Source organism: Zonotrichia albicollis, chromosome Z (genome assembly GCF_047830755.1).
Source record: "Zonotrichia albicollis isolate bZonAlb1 chromosome Z, bZonAlb1.hap1, whole genome shotgun sequence".
NCBI lineage: Eukaryota > Metazoa > Chordata > Aves > Passeriformes > Passerellidae > Zonotrichia > Zonotrichia albicollis.
In genome coordinates this window covers 87,195,359-87,216,365 of record NC_133860.1, presented here as the reverse complement: position 1 = coordinate 87,216,365, position 21,007 = coordinate 87,195,359, and the positions used below count along the sequence as shown (strand labels likewise).

At 48.1% G+C, this 21,007-nt stretch overlaps 1 protein-coding gene across 2 annotated transcripts in view; it reads left to right on the top strand.

The window, feature by feature from the left end:
- ZCCHC7 (zinc finger CCHC-type containing 7) overlaps positions 1–21,007 on the top strand; it is an 89,372-nt gene that overhangs the window by 35,056 nt on the left and 33,309 nt on the right. The gene's annotated exons all lie outside the window — the stretch shown is intronic.

Genomic DNA, 21,007 nt, shown 5'->3' with positions numbered 1-21,007 from the left:
AGGAACAGTTGAGAGAAAAGTTTAAAATGTCTGAATTGTGTTACACCGGTGTCTTTTCTTTCCAGCATGTGTCATGATAAGAGTGAGTGGCAATAAAGGGCACGGAGATGGATCTGCAGTGGGGACACAGCCACAGGGAGCAGTGACGCTCCAGCTCCAGAGGCAGTGCCCTGCTGGCACAGGTGGCACAGGTGGCACAGGTGGCACCCCTGGCTCTTGCTGCGCTCCTGGGCTCTGCAGACTCACCTTTAAAAGAGAGGGATGGAAAAACATCCAATAATACAGCAGAGCTCCAATTTCAGTTTATGGAAGGGCTGAACCAGAGGAGCCCGCACTCAATTTTATTAACCCATTAAGTTGTGATTTCAGATTCATTTTATAAGCGAGTGTGAGCTCTGCAGGTGTTGCTCAGGGTGTCCTGCTCGTCCATCACTGTCCCCAGCCAGATCACAGGAACATTCTGTCCCTCTGCCTCCTGACATGACGCGTGTGTCGTGGAAGCAAATTCCTGTCAGATACTCAACTGTGTGAAAATTCAGTTTACAAAGAAATTTTCATCCATGAAAATACCTTTTGTGTCTGTTGTTGCCCAGTCCTGGGACTCTGGGCCCTGGTGCACTGTCAGTCCGGCTGCTGGGCTGTGCTGTGTGTGACGGAGCCTCCTCTGTCCTGGCTCTCCTCAGCTTTCCAAGCACCGTGGCCACTCTGTGGGACATGCTCTGTGCCTTGGCCCTGCCTGCCTTCACTCTGGAGCACCAGCTGACACGTGAGCTCAGCTGAGCAGCTTGGCAAGGAGTTCTTGGCATTGCCAAGGCTGGAACACAGCAAGGTGGAGGAAAATCCCACCAACTACATTCAGATATTGTGGGCTGAAGGCACAACTGGGTTTTGGGGCTGGTTTTTGTTTTCTGTCTTGTCTGTTCCTGAGGCAGTGTGACCAAGCTCAGCTGTGTGCTGTGGCTCTGTCCACAGAGGAGCTGGGATCTGCTGGTGCCACTGGTACTGCAAGAGGCCCTAGGGATGGCCGTGTCCCCTGTGTCACCCTAGGGATGGCCGTGTCTCCTGTGTCACCTGCAACGAGGGGACTCATGGTCACTGCTGATGCCCTGTGCTATTCGAGAAAGAGTGCTCTAAAGGCAGCGTTTTATACTGCTGGGGTTCATCTTCTTTGGGTACAAACTGTGCCCAAAAGGATGGATATGGAGTCCTAAAAAAATGTGTTGCTGGCAGTTTTGTATATGTCTGTTGAGTTTCATGGTATCTATTAGGCATGATGATGGAATACATTGACCAGTGTGTGGGGTTAAAGCAGGGTCAAATTAGAGTTAAAACCCCAGCCTGGTCACTCACTGACAAAATGCAACATTCTGGTGGCAACAGTCAGGAACAACACTCTCAGCACCTCTGGTGCTACTGTATTTTTGGTGTTATTGTATTTTTTAATTTTTCACAGCTCTGACTATTTTGTGCATGTTCCTTCCTCTCATCTCTTGCAGTAACATCTTTTCTCTTTGCCTGGGACTTTCCTTTTGGGTTGTGCATCTGCTTTGCAGGTATTGGTGACCTGTGCTCTGGTAAAAATGCATGATCTGGAGTTCATAATACACAATTAATTTACATGGTGCCAAAGTAAAGAGGGAAATACAGAGCAGATTAATTTTGATGGAGCTGAAAAATGGTTGGTTATGCATTGGGTGTTTACAAGGTCTTGGCGAACCTAGGAGGTCTCACCCCTGTAGTTTAGGATTGCCACTGTGGGTATTTGGTGTGGGTGAATCGGCCGTTCATCCAACAGCATTTTCTGTTTTTCCGTTTGTGGAAGTGTGATGTGAGCACGATGGGAAGCACTGCTGGGTTAGCTCCTGCAGGGGCTCCCAACCAGGGCAGCCCCAGTGGGTCAGGAGACAGCCAACCCCCTGGCAACATCCCATGTCATCTGCTGTGTCTTCCAGAAGCCCAGCAGGTCATTCAGGAATGCTTATCCAGCAAAATCCCTTTCTGCAACAAAAAGGTTTATTTTCACAAGGTTGGGTTCCTAAGGCCAGCTGAGGTTGCCTCGGTTCTTGAACTTTGTTTTTGAAAATTGTGCGTCGGTTTTACTTTTTGCAATTTAGGTTTTTGGAGACTTAAGATTGTAAGGATAGTCTTGAGGAAAAGCCTCTTTTAGGTACGTTGTGATATCAAAACTATGGTTTTTGCTTGTGTAATTATAATAATACATATATAGAATTCAAATGGTATGTGTCACTTAGGGTTTAATAACAGTACTGTGCTTTAGGATGATATTTGTGGAGTCAGTTTTTCCTGATTTATTGTAGGAGTGCATAGAATATCACAGATAAATATGGGAATATTTTTCCAATATTTCTGATGGATTCTGCCAGGAAAAACTGCAATTTTTATTTTTTAGTTTATATGGCTTTGGGTTTTCCGTTGGACAGTTGTCAATACGACTGAGGAGATGTCATTTAAAAAAATAAAATTTTCATTTACATGATGTTATCCATGGCTGTTGTGGCTCATATCTAGCATTCATACATAAATTCTTCCAATTGTACTAATGGAATTCCAGTCCCAGGCAGCAGCATTTTACAACACCATAGCAAAAAAGCAATGTCTGAAACTAGGAGTGTCTCTAAGAAGTTCTTTCATGTTGAAGCAAAAATGTGCTCAGCAGAAAGAAATGTAAATTTAGGGAAAATCTCCAATTTCCTATTCTATGCAAAGCTTTGATTTTTTGCTGATTCAGGCAGTAGGGTTGACATTGGAGCTTCTCATTTCTTCTGAAATAATCACTTTTTACTTTGGAACAGCCTTTCATTTTTCACAGCACTATCTTCTGAAACAGTCCACTTTGTATGTATGAATCTGTTTTTCTCCAGATAACACAGAAAGTAAAACTATTAGAAACAGGTTCCCATCTATTACTTTCCAGAGTCCATAGAGAAATACTAATTTTCAGTGGCACCCATTTGGGAACTTTACGGATGTCTTTTGCCCCCCTTTCAAAAAAAGACAGAAAGCGGAAGAAGGAAATGCATCTGTATCTAAATTGACTGTGCCAAATAAAACATTAAATTTCCAAAGGACGTGTAAAAGGCAGATGGTTGATGGTAATAAAGCTGTCAGTAAAAGCCTGGTGGCTGAGGAGGATTGCAGAGCCGGTGCTGGAGGGGTCCAGAACCATCTCTGGAGCTGCAGGCCCTGCCTGCTGGGTGATGGTCAGCACTCCTGGTCATCCCTTGGGCCTCACACAGCTCTGCCCTCACACAACCACAATTTTAACCTTTGTTTAATAGTGCCCTTGCGTTTTATGAGGTACAGTGAGCATATCCTAAACAAGAAGCCTGGGTAGATTAGCCCTTTTTTTTGACATGAGAACAACCTGATCTGCTTGCATCCCTGCCCTGATTACTGCTGGCATTAGAAACAGCCCAGACTCATTAGGGTTCCATTAAGGTTTGCCTTTTATATGCATCTCCGTTTATTGTTTCTCTCTTCTGATCACTTATACTATTCCATTTTTCTTTCTCCATGGAAATAAAATCCCCAATCCCCCCTGCTGCTGCTTTGCTCCGAGGGAGTCCCTTCTGTCTGGCTCCGGTTTTTCAGTGCAGATACCTTGTGCACCCAGGTGCTTCCTGACTCTCCTCTGTGATGGTCACACCAGTGCCGCTGCCCCCCACCCTGGGCAGATGTGCTGTGCCCAGATGTGCCCAGCAGATGTGCTGTGCTCTGCGTCCCTCCCATCCTGGCAGCCGTGCCAGAGGCTGCTCCCCTCTGCAGAGCTCAGGCAAGCATGGGGGCTGCACTGGGCACCCTGCCCTTCTCCCTGCTTGTGTCCCCAGTGCTCAGTGCTGGTTTTCCCTGCCCCTGTCCCCAGTGTTTGCTTCGGGGTGCAATAGGAGGCTGTGCTGCACCAGCATACCCCATGGCTGCTGCAGACCTGCACGGCAAAGTTTCATGAGTTCTTTTGGAGAAAGAAATGTTGCGTGTTCCAGAAAGCAGATGGGTTTCAGTGCGCGCCTTTGGGAGCAGTCAGCTCTGGTGTGCAAGCGTTTGGGTTTTCTCCAGGCACTGTTCTTGCTGCTGGTGTTTGTGTCGCCCGCTCCCGTTAGAGTTACCTCAAGTGACCCAAGTTAGGATGTCTCACAGGACCCTTCTGCTGGAGAAGGTCTGTCCTAAAGCAGCTCCTGGGGTGTTCCTGGTGCCTCTCCCCATGAGCCATAGGTAGCAAACGACAGACCCAGTGCTCCTGTCAATGTCACGGCCTCGCGTCGCCATGCTGAAAGGTATCTCCTCCATTTATTGTTCCCTGGTAGTTGTTTCTTTGGGAGCAGGCCTCTTGTATAGCTATTTGTTGAACTGTGTACCTACTGAATTAGTCAAAGACCTGTATAAAACCATTTTTTTCTTTTCCTCTTTACCCCTCCCCCAAACTTGCTTTTGTTATGTATTGGCTTGCTAATCCTTGTGTTGAGCAGTATCAGACATCACCTTTCTTGGGGGCACTTAGTCCACTCTTCCGCTTTCTTTGTCAAAGGGCTCCCTTAATAGGAGAAGTCAACAGGGAGGACAAAAGGGATTGAAAGTTGTATTTAATCGGGGTCAGAGAGGTGGTGTTCAGAGTGACGGGCCCACAGGCAGGCTGGCCTTTTATGCTTTCCGACACAGATGGTCCCAGAGCATTCAGCTAAGTGAAGAGAAAGCTGCCCAGTGAAAGCTATTGTGGGGCAGCATCGTTACAGTTGAGAAGGGTTGCCAGGGGTAACTGGAGAGTATCACCAGCATCCTGTGATCACTAGTCTGTGCCATTGAAAACCCCAGACCCGGGATCGTTCTGGGTCCCTTGGCATCCTCCCGGTGCTTGGGCGTGAGCACCAATGGCTCATGCTACCTCCTTAAAATTTAATATCACTGCTTTTACTTTGAGGCACATAAACTGTAGAGTCATTTGCATTTCTTAATTTCAGAGTAGCCACCTTCTGCAAAATATACAGCCACTTGCTTTGGAACATATTGCTTTTCTTCCCCCAGGGAACAGTCTAATAATATTTGAACTTATTAAGATAACACTGTGTTTACAGAAACTTAATTTTTTAACATTCTTCTGAGTGCATGAATAGAGAAAGAAGGAAAAAAAGGGAGCTTATGTAATTCAGCATGAATAAAGACTGCAGGCATGTGCAAAAGCTTTGGAAACTGTGCCTAGAAGAACCCCAGGAGTTTGCCACAGTACCTCCTTTGGTCTAACCAAGTGGTACATCACAGCAGGTAAAATATGTTCCTGACAAAATAGTTGAATGCTGCTTTTCTTTTTGAACAGCAGCAGCCCTGCTGATTTTTTGTTGAAACTAGAGGTGCTGGTGATTATGGTAACATTTCACCTGGTGACTCAGGTGAAATGCTGTTTGAAAGAGCAAATACCAGCAGAAACCTTGAGTAAGAGCACGAGGTGAGCACTGAAAGTTCACTGGTGCCCAGCAGCCATCCCTCAGCAGGTGCCAGCACCGCCGTGGCCACAGAGAGCAGCCCTGGGTGCAGTCCTGGGCACCTTGGGACGAGTCTGGAAGGGGCAGATGCAGATCCAGCTGTGCTGCCCAGCATCCAGTGCAGATCCAGCTGTGCTGCCCAGCGCCCAGTGCAGATCCAGCTGTGCTGCCCAGGGTCCCTTGTAGAACCAGCTGTGCTGCTAGTGTCCAGTGTAGAACCAGCTGTGCTGCCCAGTGCCCAGTGCAGATCCAGCTGTGCTGCCCAGTGTCCAGTGCAGATCCAGCTGTGCTGCCCAGCGCCCAGTGCAGATCCAGCTGTGCTGCCCAGGGTCCCTTGTAGAACCAGCTGTGCTGCCCAGCATCCAGTGCAGATCCAGCTGTGCTGCCCAGGGTCCCTTGCAGATCCAGCTGTGCTGCCCAGTGTCCAGTGCAGATCCAGCTGTGCTGCCCAGTGTCCAGTGTAGAACCAGCTGTGCTGCTAGTGCCCAGTGCAGATCCAGCTGTGCTGCCCAGCATCCAGTGCAGATCCAGCTGTGCTGCCCAGTGTCCAGTGCAGAACCAGCTGTGCTGCTAGTGCCCAGTGCAGATCCAGCTGTGCTGCCCAGCGTCCAGTGTAGAATCAGCTGTGCTGCCCAGCATCCAGTGCAGATCCAGCTGTGCTGCCCAGTGTCCAGTGCAGATCCAGCTGTGCTGCCCAGCGTCCAGTGTAGAACCAGCTGTGCTGCCTAGTGTCCAGTGCAGATCCAGCTGTGCTGCCCAGGGTCCCTTGCAGAACCAGCTGTGCTGCCCAGCGTCCAGTGCAGATCCAGCAGTGCAGCCCAGCGTCCAGTGCAGAACCAGCTGTGCTGCCCAGTGTCCAGTGCAGATCCAGCAGTGCAGCCCAGCGTCCAGCCCAGATCCAGCTGTGCTGCTCGGTACCCAGCCCAGATCCAGCTGTGCCACCTGCCAGGATCTGCACACCCAGAGCACCTGCCCTGACTGTGGGTGCCAGCCAGGGCTGGCTGTGGGACAGGGGCTGATGGGCACAGCCAGGGATCACAGCCCAGAGGATCACAGCCCAGGGCATCACCCACAGGGATCACAGCCCAGGGATCTCACACAGGGATCCCAGCCCAGCCCTGGCCATGTCCTTGGCCCTCTGTCCCCATCAGTCACCACGAGAGCACCGCCTGCCACAGTGCAAGTGTCACAGCACTGCCATTTTTGTGATGTCAGCCACACAGGGAGTCCCCACGCAGGCCACCAGCTGACGCCAATTTCATCCCAAAATTGGATATTTGAATTCAGAAGTGGTTGTTTTTTTCAGCACTTCTGGACACTTTTAGCAGGTTAGATATTGTCTACCATTAAGCAGCTTCCATTCTCCACTTGTTTGCTCCCTGCTTAGGTCACTGAGGTGTTCCAGTCTGAGCACTCCTGTTGGTATCAGTGACACAGGTGGCACCTGCAGGGACGACACCTGGCTCCTCCACAGCACTCCCTTTTTGAGTGGTGGCAGGGTAGGGAGCCGAGCTATGGGTAAAACACCCTGTTGGTGGGTTTGTTATGGCTCCGTCAGATTGCAGAGGAAAGGGAGGTTGTGCAAGGCTTTGTCAATGCAAGCAGCCTTGGAAGTCAAAAGTATAATCTTCATTATAATGAAACAGAAATAATGAAGGCTGGAGGCAGGTGTGTAATTCAGAGAGCGTGCTGTCAGAGACAATGGCAAAAACCAAATCAGTGTTTCTACAGCTCCTGAGATATGTTCTTTTTAGGCAACCAACGAATTTATCATTCTTTATGTTTCCAAAAGAGGGAGGCTAGCTGTGTATTCCTTTCTCAGATTACATAGCTGGCCCACTTGTTTTCCAGATTTGGAATGTTGCTAATGAGTGATGTAATCTGTTTGTTTTAAATAATGTGTTTACTCGCCTGCGTTTGCATTGAGTAGGTGGCTTTTTATGTTTATACCATTTTTTAAATCCATTTGGAGATCTGCTGGGTAACAAAATGCAGATTACCTTTCCCTTATACTTCCCTCTGCAGCTCTGTTAAAAAAAAAATAATAGTAATAATGTAATCACATCTTTCCTAGTGCATCATCAAGTTTGTTGATCTTATACAAACACAGATGTAAATGAAAGCAAGTGCAGAAATAATGCATCTCAAATGTACTTTATTCACAATTTCTTTAAAATTAATGTCTGATTTTCAGACTTGTGTAGTAGGTGCAAAATACATGTTTGATTTCAGTCATACCCGAGTCATCTAAATCACTAACTAATGGCAAAAGGAGATGCAAACTGGAGCTCCCCAGCATTTCTTTACTGCTCATACATCAAGCACTTGAAATGAAAGTGTTGGAGGTTGTACTCAGCAGAGGTCCTCACTGCCACCCAGAATTCATAACATTTTGGGAGTTTCCTGCCTCTGGTCTTGCTGTGAGTTAAGGAGGTGAGTGTCTGGGAAGGAGTCTGTACCTCTGGTTTCCAGATTTGGACTGTTTTTCCTGAGCCACATGCTCTTGTCAGCAGGGCAGCCCTGGTGGCAGCTCAGGGCTGGCAGGACGGGTGTGTGGTGGGTTGGGTGTGTGGTGGGTTGGGTTGGGTGTGTGCCCGTCTCGGTGCTGGCTGGTGCATTCCTGTTCCTGCCAGGATGGCCAGTGCTGGCAGGGCTTCCCACAGATGTCTCAGCTTTTGGTTGGTAATTGCTGCCCTGAGATGTGCAGGGTGTCTCTGCTTCAGCCCATGCAGCTGAAGAACGAGTCTGGACTCTTCGCTTTTCACTCTTAAGGTTGTTTATTAATTCTTATCTATAAAATTTTCTCTCTGCCCAACCGAGGTCTGCTCAGCAGGGCAGCCACAGGCACTCTGTGTTGTCTTTTTACACTACAAACTACATATAACATATTTACACTTAATTCCCAATACCCATCACCTGTGTCAGACAGTGCACTTGTACTCTAAACCAATCCCTAAGTGCCAACATCACTGCAGAATATGGAGAACAAGAAGAAGAAGAAAGGCTGGACACGCCCAAGTTCCTCCATCTTGTCCCCATAACCCCCATACCAAAAATCCTAAACTCTACATTTTCACCCTGTGATAATTTTATTATTATACCATTCAAATCTCTGTGGCTTTCCGGTCCTCGTACAAAGCTGGTAACTTGCTCCAGGGGTCACAATCAAATCCCCAGGTGCTCTGGGCTGTGTGCCAGGGTCTCTGAGCCCCTGAGGGGGTCCTGGCTGCTCTGGACACCCGGAGGGATGTGCTGAGCTCTGACACAGGTGTGGCTTCCTGCAGGCTCAGGTGCAGTGATCCTGGGCTGGATGTGCCACTGTGTGGGGTGAGCCCACAGCTGTGGCATCGTCCCTGTTTGGGGTCACCCCACTGGGGACACTTGTGGTCACATTTCTCCTCACCGAGAAAACCAAGGCACAATCCTTCCCAAGAATATTTCTGGGCTTCACATCCTCTGAACCTCAGAGAAAATAATAATTTTATTTATTTATTATAATATTATTGTTATGTTTGTTATTATCTCATTTGCAGTGCCTGTGCTTGTGCCACAGCAGAATGCAATGTGGAGATTGTTCACCCACAGTGATGGTGTTTTGTTCCTTGGCCTGTCAGGGCCGTGTGTGTGTGTGTGTGTGTGTGTGTGTGTGTGTGTGTGTGTGTGTGAGGGCTGTCACTGACAGTCATTAGATTCTGGGCAGTGCAGCTGATGCTTGGCAGATTCAGTTTAGATGCAATGTAACATGGTGTAATATAGTATAGAATAATGTAATGTAATAAACTAATTAATTGGCCTTCTGATAAGATGGAGTCCTCCCCATGATTTCTCCCTGCCCTGAGGGTCGTCCTGTGTGCCCCTGGTTTTTTATGATTTTCTAAGCCTTCTGATGTTTCCATTCTTGTAGTGAACTTTCTCACACACTTTCTGTAAATAACTCATTGTTTTGCATTCCTTTATGGAGGAGGAGAGAGTTGATGGATATTGGTTTGACCAGTGTCATTGGAGAGGTGGCACTGTCACCCTCCAATCCACTGCCACTCTTGGAAATCTGTAAATGTTGGAGTCAGGAAATAAAGTTCCGCTTTTTGCCTTGAGAACAGCGGTGTGTGCGCATCGTGTTATTTGGTGTCCTACAGTGACAGTCCTGCTTTGCCAGACTCGCCGAGCAGTTCAGGACGTGTCCTTGGACACCCTTGGGCGAGCCAGCAGGGCCACCACGGTGGCACCCTGGCCCCTCTTGCCCAGGGGCTGTCATTAGTGGGGTGGCCGTGGGGTGTCCCCAGCCCCGGCTCCCCCTGGCCAGGCTGTCCTGCTGTGTGTCCTGCTGTGTGTCCTGGTGTCTGTCCTGCTGTGTGTCTGTCCTGCTGTGTGTCCTGGTGTGTGTGTCCTGCTGTGTGTCTGTCCTGCTGTGTGTCCTGGTGTCTGTCCTGGTGTCGGTCCTGCTGTGTGTCCTGGTGTCTGTCCTGCTGTGTGTCTGTCCTGCTGTGTGTCCTGCTGTGTGTCCTGGTGTCTGTCCTGCTGTCTGTCCTGCTGTGTGTCCTGCTGTGTGTCCTGCTGTGTGTCTGTCCTGCTGTGTGTCCTGCTGTGTGTCAGTCCTGCTGTGTGTCAGTCCTGCTGTGTGTCCTGCTGTGTGTCCTGGTGTCAGTCCTGCTGTGTGTCCATCCTGCTGTGTGTCCTGCTGTGTGTCCTGCTGTGTGTCAGTCCTGCTGTGTGTCGGTCCTGCTGTGAGACGGTGCCCGCTCTCCAGGGCTGTCCCTCCTGACCCAGGCCGTGTGCTCCCGTTGCCAGCTCACCCAGGGCGCAGGCAGGTGTGGGAGCAGGGCAGGTGTGAGCCCTGGTGGCTCCCGAGCCCTGGCTGCAGGCTGCAGCGTGGATCCTGAGCTCCAGGGCTCCTCTTGTGTCCCTGTCCCTGCCGCCGCCCGGCCAAAGATGGTGCGAGCTGCAGATAGTGTCTGCAGTGTTTGTTCAGAGCCCTGAGACAAACTACCACCCTGCTCAGGAAATTTGGTTGATTGCACATTTTAAATGAGGCCTTGGTGATTTTTTTCAGTGATAGGACTGGTTGGTTTTTTCCCAGTGTTGCTAGGTAGAAGCAGGATCAGCGTTGCAACCAGCCCTCAGTCATGGGTTCATCCCTTCCTCTTGTCCAGAAAAAGGGGAAAACAACTCCTGAATCAAAGGGGAAAATATCTCCCGAATCAAAGATCTCAGGAGTTGTTGCCCAGGTCTGTGATATAGGAGCTGTATCAGTTGCACAGTAGAACCATGATTCTGCTGCAGCACAGGGACTTTCACCTGAGGTACACAGGCAAAACTGTGGAGATGATCGAGCCTTTGTCAGAAAGGAGTGACTTAAATCACAACTTCTGATGTGCATCAGCTCCCTTGGACTAATACAAACATTTCACACTCACTTCAGCTCAGCCACATGAAGTAATTGACCTGAATTAGATAACTGCATATTTTAAAGAATACTGCTGTTTAAAAATCAGCATTGAAACAAAAAAGAAGAAACTTTAATCAAGCAATATATTATAAAGTAAATGAAAAAAATATAAATATCAAGTGCATAATGTTTTCCTATTAGAACAGCAAAAATTTGAGGCTTGCAGTAGTTGAATTTAGCTAGGAAGAGCTAGCATATAATATGCCTTCCATTTATACTGATTTCAGGAAGAAGTGATATTAAATGTCACAAGTCCTGTTTTAAAACTGATTATAAGCAGGTTACCCATTCAGTACTGCTGTTGTCTGATTCACTTTCAATAAAGGCCTGTTAAATTCTGAGAATTCAAATGCTTAAAATCAAGTATGGGCTTATGAGCTCTCCTGGTCCCTGTGTTCTGTTCTGAGTCTCAGGCTGTGAAAAAATGGAAAACGTGTTAAAATGGAAATTTGGGCAGCCCCGACTGGGACTGACGGGGTGCTGGTCACCCCTCCTGGCAGCACCTGGGCAAGAGGTGCAGAGACCAAACTCCTCAGGTGTGTGAACACCTCCTGTTCTTACAGAACCTACATTTACCAGATAAGGGAGAAAGTTTTGTTCATTGCAACAGCGTACCTAAAATATGAGTTGCTTTTCGGTAGCAGTGAGAAGAATTTTCCTATTGCTGTGGTATCAGTGTAAGGAAAAAAAAAGGGGGGTAAAAAAAAGAAAAAAATGCCTAACAAACAGAAAAGAAACCAAAACCACAGAGACAAATGATCAAATTATAAATAACCATGTCTTTAGCATTGTAGGAGGTGCTTTTGACCCCACCATTGAAGTGTCAATTGCGGTTATATGGCACACACAAAATAGAAAGTAGAAAATAATGAGAGAAAAATCAAGGCTACACTATTTGCAAAAACTGTTTTGTTTTATTTGTTACAGGTAGAAAGAGCATTTTGATCCCATGCTGCAGTGGAATGCCCTCCCTGCTCCTGGGGTGTCTGTGAGATGGCTGTGCCAGTATACATGGGACACAGAGATTAAATCAGGGTCTCAGATTCATTTCATCTCCTTGCAGCATTGAGAAATTCTTAGACAAGCCAAACCTGAATTCTCTCACTGAGAAATGTTATTTGCTGATTGTACAGAGCACATTTCCTTTTCCTCGCTTTTCTTTGGAAAGACAAAGAAGGAAACAGGGTGACATGTTTTCCTTGCTGCAAGGACAGAACTGTTGTAGCCAGTGAGATTTAGCAGTTCTTTTGCAAGGCCACTTCATTTCTCATCACCCCAAAATTCTGCCTCTTAAGTACAGAATGACATGTTTCTGCAAAACCGTTTTCTGTTGTGAGCAGAATTTTCTGTTCCCAAGGAAAGGATGTCTTTGTCATGTGAAACAAGGTAATGCCAAAAAATTGTCAATGCCATGGAAAAGGAGGCTGTGTTCTTCATCAATCTGTGCAGCGTTACAGTCTCCACCCCACAGTGTAGGAGCCTAAATGAGAGATGCAGGACTGCAGGGGCTCTCCCAAATGCAGTTTATTGTACCCAAGGTGTCACAGCAGCCCAGGGCTGTGGGTGACAGAGCTGTGCCCACAGCTGTCAGCTCCAGCTGCAGGCAGCCCTGGACACCCTTAGTTTAGCTTCCAATGCATTATAGACTTTTCTTTTGGTTACAATGCATTATAGACTTTGCTGAGCATCTTCATACAGCAGAACCAATCTATATCTGAACTCTTATCTATAGCCCATCATAACTACTATAATGACCATATTCATGTTACTGTTCTCCAATCACTAAAAGTTAGTACATTACAGTTTAAGCTTGAAGTTGTTTTTCAGTTTTCTTGCAGTGGAAAATTCTGAGACCTTTTTTCCACTTGCCACATTGGCTGCCTTGTTTGCCTGTGCTCTCTTTCTGCTTGGTAAAACTATCTCCTTGTTTGGGGTGGGTTTATCTTTTGCTCTGAGCCATAAAAACCCTTCTAACTAACACACCCTGTGCCTCCTTGGTTATCCAGTGAGACTGGCTCAGCAATTCTTTTCTTCTGTATCAAAACTTGCTTCCATCTCTATTCCTTCATCAGACTCTACATGTAAAAATCTTTCTGCCAAGCACACACATCTGTGAGACTTTCTTGTCAAACTTTCATCCTTCCCAACACCACAGGGCCCAGAGTAAGAGCAGTCTCAAGACATGTGACCTTCAGGCACGGATGCTGGAGCTTCCTCCTCCCAGAGCATCTCTGCTGCTGCACATCCTCAGATGCATCAGGGCCTTGTTTCCAGTCCCTGCCAGGAGAGCTGTGCCACTGCATCACGCCTCTCTTTCCTTGGAAAAATCCACCTTGAGGAAGCCCTAATGTGTGGGGATGTGAGAATGGGGAGATTTCCTCAAACAGATTGACAGCAAACCTGTGAGGAGGTGTTAATTTCTGTCACCCGAATTGGAGAAGTATTCTGTTCAGTAGGAATATTTTTGAGGAACCTCCTGCTTATGATTCCTATTGCTATCATCATCAGGAGGATCGAAATGGAAACCCGGAATTTCACCCGCTCTGTCTCCACACTGCATTTCTGCTCTCAGAGCCGTGCAGTTTCCCACACCCTGACTCTGAGCAGGCTCTTTGGGAGTCCTTCTGTCTGGAGCTCATTCCAGAGCTCCCAGGGAAAGCTGAGAGTGCTGAGACCCGCCACCTTCAGGGCTGTTTGGGGTCAGTCTCCTCCCAAAGAGGAGGCTGTGGTGCTCCAGGAGCTGCTCTGGGAGCCTGGTCTGAGCCTGAGCATAGGAAGGAGTCACCAGAGCTGGGGTGATTTAGTTTGCCTTTGCCCAACGGGCCATTTATCAGCACGAAAGAAAGTTGAACCAAAATCCTGGCCCATACCCAAAGACTGGCACTCAGCCTGCATGGAAATGTGATTTATTTCTTCCTGGGTTAAAGATTTTGGGAATTTCAGAGAAAAAGTTAAGATCCCCAATTAAGCTTGACAAACTTCAGATATTCATCTACATCAATATTATTCCAACTCAGGGATTATTTCCCTATTTTATTGTTTATGGCAGCATCAGGAGAGCCGTGCTGTTTCTCCAGGATGCAGCTACTGGTGAATGGTTTTAGGTTTGTGATTCAACTGAAGCATTGAATTTCCAAGAAGCAATTAATTTCCAAGAAGCTTTAAATCTGGATTTCATTGCAGGGAGACGTGTCACATTGTTGGCACATACCTTACACGGCTTCTTTTAGCCACAGGGCCTTTGGCACATCAGACACCCACAAGAGCAAGGTTCTGGGGACTTTGTTGACTCTTTTTTGGTCATAAGACCTTTTTTGGCACTAACATACTCTGAAATTTCCTTTTTTTTATTACTGTACTTACGGTTTTTTCCCTGTCTTCGTTTTCTCACAGGTAATTCTGAGTTAGTATTTATTATTTTTTTCTTCACCAAGGATTGCTGGAATCTAAAAGGTATTTCAGACAACTCAATCAAATAGCTAAAAAGGGTTTATCTTCAAACTAAAGTATTATTCACTTTTCAGTCATATAGAAAATAGTCAGAAAGTGAAATCTTGATGCACCCAATGAGAACAATAGATTTGTGTTCAGCCTTTCCTTCTCTAAATTAGAAATCACAGTATAGACAATGGGATTTCTAAATCATATATTATACCTTATTCTCTGGTGGGAATAAAATGTTCATGTTTGCCTCCTTTTCTCTGTTTAACTTTGACTGCTGTGAACACTAGGAAGAATAACCCTGCAGCTTTTCTTTCTTTTTTTCTTTTTTTTTTTTTTTAATCTATTCACTTTATACTTTTCAGACAGATTTTTCCCCGGGGTGAAACAAAGGTTAACTGAAATTTCCTCTGTTGTGTACCTGAACGAATCAGCAGTTTGAGAAGGAAATCCCATTGATGGGCAAAGAGAGTGACAGGCTCTATTTAAAGAATTCCCCCGACTGTGTGGTAGACCAACCATGCCATGAATTTAACTGTTCCTGTGGTCCCCATACTTGTACCCACCAAAAAGAGAGAAAAACCTACTTTGTTCTGCAAATGTTGCGCTAAGCTTTGAAAATCATGAGCCGCTGAGTTTTGTGAATTAACATGGCCAGCAGTGGCCAGCGCTGAAGGAAGCAGTGTTACAGCACAGACAGAAAACAGACAGGAAATTATGCACACTTACATAATGGAAAGGGCACCCTACATGTTCATGTTTAGCATGTGTCCCTGCATTTCATCAGTTTGGTGGTACAGATATTCCACCAAAATATCATTTACAGGATTGTCTTTTGCTTTGTTCACTGCGCATTTTCATTCCCGCTTGGTACGTGGGGCCTTTACCCACAGAGAGCTGCTGAATAAATGGATGTGAGGGAGCCCCAGAAGGGCACAGGTGTGGAGAGGCTGCTTGGCACAGAAATGGGGAACAGGGACAAAGTGTGGTGCCAGGCCCTGACTCTGCACCAGCACTGCAGTGATTTCTGTATTTATTACTGTGTGCTTGAGCACCAGGAGGACTTCCCTGCCCGCTCTGTGCTGTGCTCTGTGTCCCTGCCTGGCTGCCAGGCCTTTCCTCCCCGGCAGGGATGGGTAACTCTTCCCCCTTGGGCTGATCAAGTTTGTCTGAAGTCCCTTTTGCAGCTTCTGGGGGGTTTTCTCACTTTTTGCAGGGCTGCTCAGAAGCGTGTGTCTCTTTTCCTGTTTGAGCTCCGGTTTGCTTTCGGCCAACTCTGCCTTTGCTTCAGTCAACTGCTTACATTTTAATTAATTTCAAAATGGGTTGAGTATTGTTAGTTGGATTTTGTGATGCTTTTCAGAAACGGCAGAGAGGGGTTGCTAAAAATAAAGCATTGCAGGGATTTCCCTACTGCCAAAACATCTGCACATTACTGGCACACGCATAACTTTAGGTATGAAGGGGAGAGGAGAGAGAGCCTCTTTTTGCCAGGAGAAAATGCCTCAAATTGAACTTCTGTCAACAATTCCATCGACTGATTTCCCTGAGGGAGATATGGATCTCTTTTAATGCTGTCTTAAAGAGATATTGACAGGTATTCCATTAAGCAGCAGGTGTTTTGTTTTTAAGTAAACCGTCTCTTTGTTATCGAGGAAAAGTTGAGAAATCCCGAGAAGCGTCTGCGAAAAGCACACCAGGGTCGGTGCTGTTCCCCTGCCCGGGGCTGGGGCGTGCAGGGGGGCTGCAGCCCCCTGGCCAGCCCTGGGGAGGGGGCTCTGCTGGGATGGGCCCGGAGCCGCCTGTCCCTGGAGCAGGTGTGCAGCGGGCAGGTGTGCAGGGAGCTGGGCCGGGGGCGTGCTGCACACCTGGGGGACACACGGACAGTGCCCTGGGCATGCACAGACAGACACACGGACACGGCCGGACACACGGACAGTGCCCTGGGCACGCACAGACAGACACACACACACACGGACACGGCCGGACGCACGGACAGTGCCCTGGGCACGCACAGACACAGACACAGACACAGACACAGACACACGGACATGGCCGGACGCACGGACAGTGCCCTGGGCACGCACAGACACAGACACAGACACAGACACACGGACACAGACACACGAACAGTGCCCTGGGCACGCACAGACAGACACACACACACACGGACACGGCCGGACGCACGGACAGTGCCCTGGGCACGCACAGACACAGACACAGACACACGGACACGGCCGGACACACGGACAGTGCCCTGGGCACGCACAGACACAGACACACGGACATGGCCGGACGCACGGACAGTGCCCTGGGCACGCACAGACAGACACACACACACAAACAGACACATGGACAGTGCCCTGGGCACGCACAGACACAGACACACAGACACAGACACACGGACAGGGCCCTGGGCACGCACAGACACAGACACAGACACACGGACACGGCCGGACGCACGGACAGTGCCCTGGGCACGCACAGACACAGACACAGACACAGACACACGGACACGGCCGGTCGCACGGACAGTGCCCTGGGCACGCACAGACAGACACACACAGACAGACACACGGACAGCGCCCTGCGCACGCACATAGACAGAGACAGACACACGGGCATGGCGGGACGCATGGACAGCGCCCTGCATGCACACAGACACACACACACAGACACAGACACACGGACACGGCTGGACACACGGACAGTGCCCTCCGCACGCACAGACACACACACAGACACACGGACAGTGCCCTGCACACACACAGACAGAGACACACAGACGCATGGACACGGCCGGACACACGGACAGCACCCTGCACATGCACAGACACACACACACAGACACACGGACACGGCCGGACACACGGACAGCGCCCTGCATGCACACAGAGTCACACACACACAGACACACGGACATGGCCAGACGCACAGACAGCGCCCTGCACATGCACAGACACACACACACAGACACACGGACACGGCCAGACGCACGGACAGTGCCCTGAACACGCACACACAGACACACACACAGACAGACACACAGACAGTGCCCTGCACACGCACACAGACAGAGACAGACACAGACACCGACACACACAGACACAGACAGACACACAGACAACCCCCTGCAGACACACACACAGAGACACACGGACAGTGCCCTGCCCACGCACACACAGACACCAACACGCACAGACACACAGACAGACACACACACACACAGACAGACATACAGACACATTTAACCGTGCCTGCAGCCCCTGTGCCAGGTGCAGGAGTGCCCTGCCCACACACACACACACACACAGACAGACAGACACACGGACAGACGCACAGACAGACACACAGACAGACAGACACACACACACACAGACACACACACAGACAGACACACGGACAGACACACAGACACGTTTATCCGTGCCTGCAGCCCCTGTGCCAGGCGCAGGAGTGCCCTGCCCACGCACACACAGACACACACAGACAGACACACGGACAGTGCCCTGCCCACGCACACACAGACACCAACACGCACAGACACACAGACACACACACAGACAGACATACAGACACGTTTATCCATGCCTGCAGTCCCTGTGCCAGGCGCAGGAGTGCCCTGCCCACGCACAGACACACAGACAGACACACACACACACAGACAGACACACACACACACACACACGGACAGACACACAGACACACAGACACACGGACAGTGCCCTGCCCACGCAGTGCCACCTTCCCGTGCTGTGCAGGACCCAGGGTGACAGGGCCATCCCCGGGTCTGCTCCAGGACAGTGCCCGGCCGAGCCCTGGCACCCTGTCCTTCCTTTCCCTTTGGGGAGCACGGCTGCTTGGGCACAGAAAATGTGAAACTCATTGTAGCAAGCTCCCTTACCCCAAGACTTGAATCACCTTGGGTCACACATAATCAGGAATTTTCAGATGTATGTAATATGTCACATTGTGAAATTCTTACAGGTCTAGATATTTTTAGGGGGTTTAAGGCTTGTAATTTTAAAATGCTCTTCCACTAGCAGCAGAAGCTGTGTCCTGGTATGGTAAATATTGTTCAGGGATATTCTGAAACAGTCCTTGCCACGGAGATCTTAGTGCAATATAATTAGAGTTCTGTATTCTGTAATATCCTACATTAATTAGCAGTCAAAATCCAATTTTTAAAGCCCAGCTTGGAAATGTATTTGCCCTTCAGGCCCATGTATCATCGTGCCACAGCTTGAAGTGTCCTGTGTTACGGGGCTGCTCATAACACAAAATAAATAAAATACATCTCGTGGTGCATTTTGCGATGAGAGGGAAGGGGGCCATGGGCGCTGGCGTCCTTCTTTCGGGAGGTGAGTGGTTTGTTTTCGGAGCGGGATAAGCGCCGCAGATAAGGAAATTTTGTGAACCCTTCATTGTTTCTTCTGAGTCAGGGTTTTGTTCCGCGGAAGCAGATTGTTCCCCCGGGCAATTTCAGGTTTTGACTGCTGGTCCTCCTTCTCCCTCCTCCCCTCCTCTCCCTGTCTGGAATGAAAGAGGGGAGGTTTGAATGCACATTGAACAGTGGTCCTAAATCTGGCTTCACCCTGAGCGCTGCTCAGAAATTTACATTTTCATGCTGGTGGAAGGATACATGTGAATCTCAATGATCTTTCAAAATTTTTCTTTAAATAAAAGCAAAGCTGTTGCTCGCCATTCATCCCATTGTGCAGGGGCAGAGGACAGCCAAAATGTGGTACTTGATAAAGGGAGAACCTTGTGCAGGGCTTCCATTTTCATATAAATGGTGTGTATTTTACATCCTCGTCCTCCCTGATCTGCAGTTTGACAACACCATTTTCTCAAAGTATAAATACAATAAGTTTATACAGGAAAGTCTGTTGTAATTTTTTTAGTATAGAAATATATATAAACATAATAGAGGAATTTATCTTAATATTAAACTTAGTGTGGAAATTAATATAATTTTATAAAGGAGATAGCATTTAACAAATGAAGATAAGGAAGATTAAAAGCGCAAATATATCACAGATGTCCTTGGTTTTATTTAACTCACAGAAAGCTTTAAATAAGTTTCATATGTGCAACTTCTCCACAGAAAAAGGGGGGAAATCCTGTCAGAGATTGTCTGAATAAGAGTTTGAACTGCTGTATTCTGAAGAGTAAAAATAAAACCAAAGCAAATGCAGGAACAAAGCCATCACAGCCCTTCGTTCAGACAGAGATGCACCTTCTGTGAGCGTGCCCACCTTAGAAAATCACGGAGAGCTGCGGAGGGTGCTGGCCGTGGCCCTATTGCAGATTTTTCTATGTGTCTCTACAGCGGGATTTCTACTTGGTTGCAGAAGCAAAACTCTCCCTAGGTGTTTCAGTCTGAAGAACTTATTGTGTGTGAAAACAAGGCCTTTTGCAATCTATTGTGAATTAGAATTAACTTTTATATCACCAAACAGATTTAGTAAAGGGAGATTTTGTTGTAATATTTCATTCAGCATTAAAGCTCTTATATTTATTTTCTGAGTGGAGCAGTTTTAGCTTCTTGTATTAGGAGTATTTGAATCATTGTATCATGGTTTTCCCCTGTGAAGCTGGGGATTTTGACAGTGAAGAAGAGAAACTTGGTTGGTTTGCCCTCAGGAAGGACATGCCTAGTGATTAACAGGAGTTAATTCGCTGGTAATTTTGATCTGTGACCATTCTGCATGTGCATTTCTGTGCAACACGGCACTTGCGGTGCCAACTGCCAAGGCAGAGCTTTGAATTACAAATACCTTTTTCTTTATGAATTAATTTCCTTAACAGGCATTTAAGCCATAAATAATGCACTCAGATATGACAGCGTTTCTTTGCTTTTGCTGATCAGCCTGGCAGGGATTGGTTTTCCCTGGAGCGTGCCCACGTTCCTGTGCCAGGTGCGATGCAGCGGCGCTGCTGCAGTGCTGGCATGGCACTCGCTGTGTGTGCCACACTCCTCATTCACAGCACTTTATTAACTGCCCTCTTTGTGCACTAGCAACGTCTCGGTGGCAGCAGGAGCAAGTGTTGAGCACAGAAATACCTGAGGGCACTGCTCAGGTTGGATGAAGAGCAGCAGTAGCCTGAGTGACACGCCTTATGTCCCGACACTACATTGCGTGCCTCAACCAAAATTACTGACTTCTTCCAGAAATGAAGACAGAAAATTATAGATGGTACAGTTTTAATTTGTAGTCATCCACCTTCTAATGGAAATGAGTAGTGCAACCAAAACTGGAGACATTTTTGCCATCCATAAATCATGACGATGATGCGATTTTTGTCAGTAACGCGGATGCCTTGGATTGAGCTGCAGGATCAGGACGGGGCAGCTTGCGTCTAAAGATGTGCAGACATGCAGGATTGCCATGCACACAGGCTGCAGTGCTGGCTGCGAGGGCCGGGGCCCTGTGCTGGGCTGGGTGCACACAGCACAGCACAGCACAGCACTGCACTGCACACAGCTGTGTGTGTGCAGCCCGAGCGCTGAGCCGCATGCACATGCAGCATTCCTGCAGCTCCTGCAGCTTGCTGCCCTTCCACTTCCTTCCCTCCTGCCAGCCCAAAGGCTGCATGTGAGAAGGTGATGGCGTGACAGTCGATA